Below are 5876 nucleotides of genomic sequence, written 5' to 3'. Positions count from 1 at the left end.
TGAATATTAAATGGAAGTGTTGTTGAAATAGTATTGAGTAAAAGTTGACATATTCCATCTGTGATTATCCATCAACATCCATTCCTTTAATTTTAGTCTCAATAATTCCTAATTTGCTTTTAACTCAACATTAGGTGTAATTTCCTAAAAATAAGCTTTATTGACCATAAATTAAAAAAAGACTTGAAATACTAAAGTTAATATTTAGAGAAGTTTCTATAGCAGTCTCTGAGAAAATGAGCCTACTTCTCACATGCTTTATTACCTCAGTAAACATTTTCACAATGACTTTATGGTCTTCTTCAATACAGCATGGTGTTCATTTTGTAAATTATAATAATAGCCACAGGAAGCCAGACTGATGTGACAAACATCATCCGATGCACATGGAATTATGATGTGGTTGACATTTGATATTGAGCAACACAAAATTTTAACTGAAATCTCTCAGCTCTGCAAAATATTACAAAACTCAAAATCTTTCCAGTTTTTTACAGAGTGTAAATGCAGTGATGGAAAATTTTAAATGACCCACATGATGTTGACTTAGGTCTGGTACCACTCGCACAATTTTCAAATTTACTGTAAGACAAATGGAGATTTCCTGAGTCTTCTGCTCATATGTTATCTGCCATCTTCTAACGTGTTCCATTTTCATTTTGTGATGCTTAAATGTTCACCACACCCTCATACCTAAACAACAGAATTAAGTAATTTCCAATTACTACAAAAATAGTCTGTATCCACAACATTCCACTTCTGGGATTGTTCTGGTACCGCCGGATGTCCTTCACCTTACGCTTTCTTAGTGTTTTGGCATTGTAGACTCGGGTGGATCTATGAGGACTGGGTTAATTGTTTCTCAGATCTCTGCAGGGTAAATCCACACTGCTAGCTGTCCAATCTGAGTTTTCTGTGCACAACTAAAACAACTTTTGAAGGCACATGTTCACAAGTTCCTCCCTGAGGCTATTTTGCAGTGCACCACCCAAGATGATTGTGGTTATTTCAAGAAATACCAATAAACCACAGTAAGTTTTTCTCCCATCTGGAATGCTGAGCAGACTAATCAGACCTGTGTTGTGAGCCATCCATCACACCTACCTTTCATCTTAAGGCAAAGTTTGCACTCCTATACTTACTGTACTTTCTGGTTTGCTCCGATTACTGATGACAGTGGTAGTTTAAACTTCTTACACGTCGATTATATGGCGTTTTCTGTGAGTGAGGACGGTCTGAAATGTTCACTGTTGTTTTATAATAAATAAACAGCCACCTGTGTGTTTTGTATGACTTATTACCATTAGAGCTCATATACTTAGAGTACAAGCACATGTGTTATATTATTGGATTATGGTATAATTTGAAAATAGTATTTATTGTATTCTTATGAATACAGATTTACAGAGCATAAAGACGTGAAATGCAATTAAAGTTCTAGCTGGTTAGATGCAACTGCAGTCATTTAAATGACTGTACACTGTAAGGTAGTACAAGGCAAGGCAAGGCTACTGCATTTACACCATTCAAAGTGCTTTAAATAAGACATAAAGTCACTGGGACACCATATAAAGAAATGCACACTAACATAAAAAGACGCAAAACACACAATTTTGATTTGAAAAATTAAAAAGATGATTGCAATTAGATCAAACAGAAAAAACCACATTAAACTGTTGAATACAAATGAAGGTACAGCTACAGAGTGTACAGAAAGGTTGCCAACATTTGTATGAAAACCAAGAAGTCCTGCAAAGTCAGCGATGGGAAAATGAGGTTAAAAAATGAGGTTTATTGACCATAAAATCCAAATATAATTGTAAAACTAAAGTAGTGTTACATAGTGTTAAGTTTTCAAAAAGTGACAAAGCGTAAAAAATGTAGAAAAAACATAAGCAAAAGTAAAAAAACGTCACAAAAGTGTTGATTTTCAATTTTGACGGGAGACAAACACGAGGGTTAAAGGCTTTTATTCTTATTCTTCTTCTATTCTATTCTAAGTGTTAGTGAAGCGGCCATGCATGCACCTGTCAGATCACAGAAACAGGTGAGTGTGTGAGTGCAGGTTAACACAGCGTGTGTGTTTCACCTCTCAGTCAGTCAGAAGAGTTTCTGCAAAGGACGGGTGAGCAGCTCATCACGGGAAAGGTAAGCACACGGGTTCTTAGATCTGGAACACAGCGACGTGGGGATGATCCCGATCTAGTGCTGACATCTAGTGTCACATGAAGAAATTCAATTGTGATGCATCTTAAAAAAAAAAAAAAGATCAGATAAATTCATGGAGGTATGTGCATCATGGATCCAAAACACGAACTGAGTCCTTCACAAACACAAAGCCAACTTTCCTTAACCTCTTGTGTCCTCGGGTCAAATTGACCCGTTGTCCCATATCAATGTTCTTTTTAATTCCCCAAAATAACATGATTGATTCCACACAACGCTCTTTGTCAAGTACAAATCTTACTTTCATTAATTTTGGGGCGTCTTATTCAGTTTTTATTTATTCGTAAAACAAATGGAAGTGTTTTGAAATAATTGAGTAAAAGTTGACATATTCAGTCTGTGATTATCATCAACATCCATTCCTAATTCAGTCTCAATATCCAATTCTGCTTTTAACTCCATTAGGTATAATTTTCCTATAAATGGGTTTATTGACCATAAATTACAAAAAAAACTTTGAAACTAAAGTAATAAGTTACATTAGTTATTTTTGTGTTTTAGTGTTGAAAAGGTCAAAAAAGAGACAAACATTGGGGAAAAAAGCATCAAAAGTGTGGAAAAAAGGGACAAAAACTAAGAAAAAGTAAAAACATGATAAAAGCGTCGACAAAAGGTTGATTTTCAATTCTGACAATGTGAAAACACAAAATCAAATGTTGGCCATACAATCACTGTATAGCGGACTTATCCGGTCTAAGGATCAGTACCTGGTTTGAATGGAAACCCTGCGCTCCTGCAGCTGCGGGGCTCTGCAGGCCTCTTGCCACGTAGGCTGCGGGGGCTACATGATGGGACATGTCCAGGGGACATCCGGGCAGGCTGCAGTCAAAGTGATCCTCATGTGTGTTAGTACAGGCTACTAACAAAATTTAAGTGGGAGATGTAAAAACAAATAAGCTTCCCATGCAACATTCATTTATGAACCGGGCGACATGAAAGAGATCCGTTACAGTAGAACTCGATATGACGTTAGATCCAGACTTACCGAACCCGGTATTTTTCCAGGGACAACTAACTTCCCCTGCGTTCACTACTTTAAAAGTTACAAGTCTTTCTGTTTGCTCTCCGTGAGGCTGAATACAGTGATTAACACCGCGAGCGCTGGGAAGCATCTTCACGGTCCGACTGCCAACGCACAGCTGGAAGTTCTCTAACTCCCGGGACCTCCTCTCGGACGACCGTCAAGTTAGAGCCGTTAACAGCAGAGAAGGAAACTTCCTGGTCCGGCCGTCACTTTCAAATAAAGGTCTGGAGACGAGTTTGGTTTTTCCTGTTGTCATACATTTCCTTATGAATTTAGATAACTGTAGTAAATCAAAATTATGAAATGTTTCCTTTAACACAAAATAATTCCAACATTGACAAAGGCCTATTAAGTGGAAAATCATGAAATAGTAAGGAAAAAATCTAATTTGACTACCCCGCTAACAATTTTTGGTTCCCGAAACGTTTGGGGAACGTTCGTTTTGGTTTTCCCCTAACATTGCAACCTTAAGGAACATTTCCTAACGTTGCAACCTAAGGAACGTTCCTCTAACGTTGCAACCTTCAGAGAACGTTCCTTAACGTTGCAACCTTTAGAGAACGTTCCTCTAACGTTGCAACCTTTAGAGAACATTTCCTAACGTTGCAACCTTTAGACAACGTTCCCCTAATGTTGCAACCTTTAGAGAAAGTTCCCTAACGTTGCAACCTTTAGAGAACATTTCCCTAACGTTGCAACCTTTAGGAACGTTCCCCTAACGTTGCAACCTTTAGACAACGTTCCCAATGTTGCAACCTTTAGAGAACGTTCCCCTAACGTTGCAACCTTTAGGAACGTTCCCCTAACGTTGCAACCTTAGAGAACGTTCCATAATGTTGCAACCTTTAGAGAACGTCCTCTAAACATTGCAACCTTTAGAGAACGTTCCCAAATGTGCACCTTTAGAGAACGTTCCCCTAATGTTGAACCTTAGAGAACGTCCATAATGTTACAACTTTAGAGACGTCCCCTAACGTTGCAACCTTTAGAGAACGTTCCCCTAACGTTGAACCTTTAGAGAACGTTCCATAATGTTGCAACCTTTAGAGAACGTTCCCTAACGTGCAACTTAGAGAACGTTCCCCTAACGTTGCAACCTTTAGAGAACGTTCTCATAGTGTTGCAACCTTTAGAGAACGTTCCCCTAACGTTGCAACCTTTAGAGAAACGTTCATGTGTTGCAACCTTTAGAGAACATTCCCCAAAATTGCAACCTTAGAGAACGTTCCCATAACGTTGCGGACCTTAGAGACGTTCCATAACGTTGCGACCTTTAGAGACTTAGAGAATTGTTTTACTACTTTAAACTGAATTAATTAACCGGAAACTTGATGGGTTTTAAACTTTAAATAACAGCATAAGAAATACAAAAACACCATATACAAGACAATCCCGAATGCTATAAAATTGAATAAGACGCCCCAAAATGAATGAAGGTAGAGATTTGTACTTGCTAATGAGCGTGGTGAGGAATCAATCATGCTATTTTGGATATTTAAAAAGAATATCGATATAGGACAATGGGTCAATTTGACCCGAGGACAACATGAGGACAACATGAGGGTTATTGTCATTATACACAAGTGCAAAACCTGTGCAATGAGATTGAAGCAACCCCTTTACAGTGTCAACACAGACTATATAAAATATAAAAATATAAGTAGTGCAGAAGAAAAAGAAAGAAAAAAGAGGGATACGTGGTGCACAGTTCCTGATAGCAACTTAAAATAGTAAGAAAGATAAAGGGTTTGTATACACATTATGCAAAAAATATAGTTATTGGTGTATCAAAAGTCTTAAGTTTTAGCACAGTAATGAAATTAAATGAGTAGTTTTTAAAAATTGCACTGTAATGAAATTAAATGAGTAGTTTTTAAATATTGCACTGTAATGAAATGAAATGGTTAAATATTAAATGAACTTGTAAAGGTAAACAACAAAGGCATTGATCAGACACGCAAGTATTTAGAGTCAGAAAAGGATTTATTGTCAAGTAAGCCACACATACAAGGAACTTGCCTTGGTTGTTGCATGTATTTGCATGCATGTATTCATGTATGCATACATAAATATATAAACATTAATATGAAATGAACAAACCTGAATGGTTGAGTGTCGGATGTACAAAAAAGGTCGAGGGGTGTGAAAAAGTTCCGGATATATCGAGTGTGCGTGATGACTTGTGTTAAGTCACTCTTAAAGAGTTAATAGCTCTGGCAATGCTTACTGCACAGCTGTGGAGTAAGGATCCTTGCTCTGATTGGTTGGAGGACTATCCAATCACGTACACAGTCAATTGAACTATTCCCATTGGTCCAGCCTCTTGTGCAGAGAAAACCCAGAGCGGACTCTGCAGACCAATGCTCAATCTCAAATCTACTGAGCTTGCCTCGGTCTGGTGACAGCCAGACTAACTGGGAGATGTTAATGTAGAAAAATTATAAAAGTTTTTAAACCAAAACTTATAAACCACAGGCAATAAAACTCTTTAACACGTCATCACTGGGTGATGATAAGACTCCACACCACAATACTGCACTAACTGCAACCTGCACAATTGGTCTATTTACATTTCATCATACTATTTAAGCATATTTTTGTATTCTCAACTTGTATATATTCAAAT

General features: G+C 37.4%; 1 protein-coding gene across 1 annotated transcript in view; it reads left to right on the top strand.

Annotated features, from left to right (window-relative positions):
* The window catches only part of gpx7 (glutathione peroxidase 7), a 15342-nt gene that overhangs the window by 7598 nt on the left and 1868 nt on the right, over positions 1-5876 (top strand). The window lies entirely within an intron of this gene.

Source organism: Etheostoma spectabile, chromosome 9 (assembly GCF_008692095.1).
Source record: "Etheostoma spectabile isolate EspeVRDwgs_2016 chromosome 9, UIUC_Espe_1.0, whole genome shotgun sequence".
In the NCBI taxonomy this organism is placed as follows: domain Eukaryota; kingdom Metazoa; phylum Chordata; class Actinopteri; order Perciformes; family Percidae; genus Etheostoma; species Etheostoma spectabile.
This window is presented reverse-complemented; position numbering and strand designations above follow the sequence as displayed.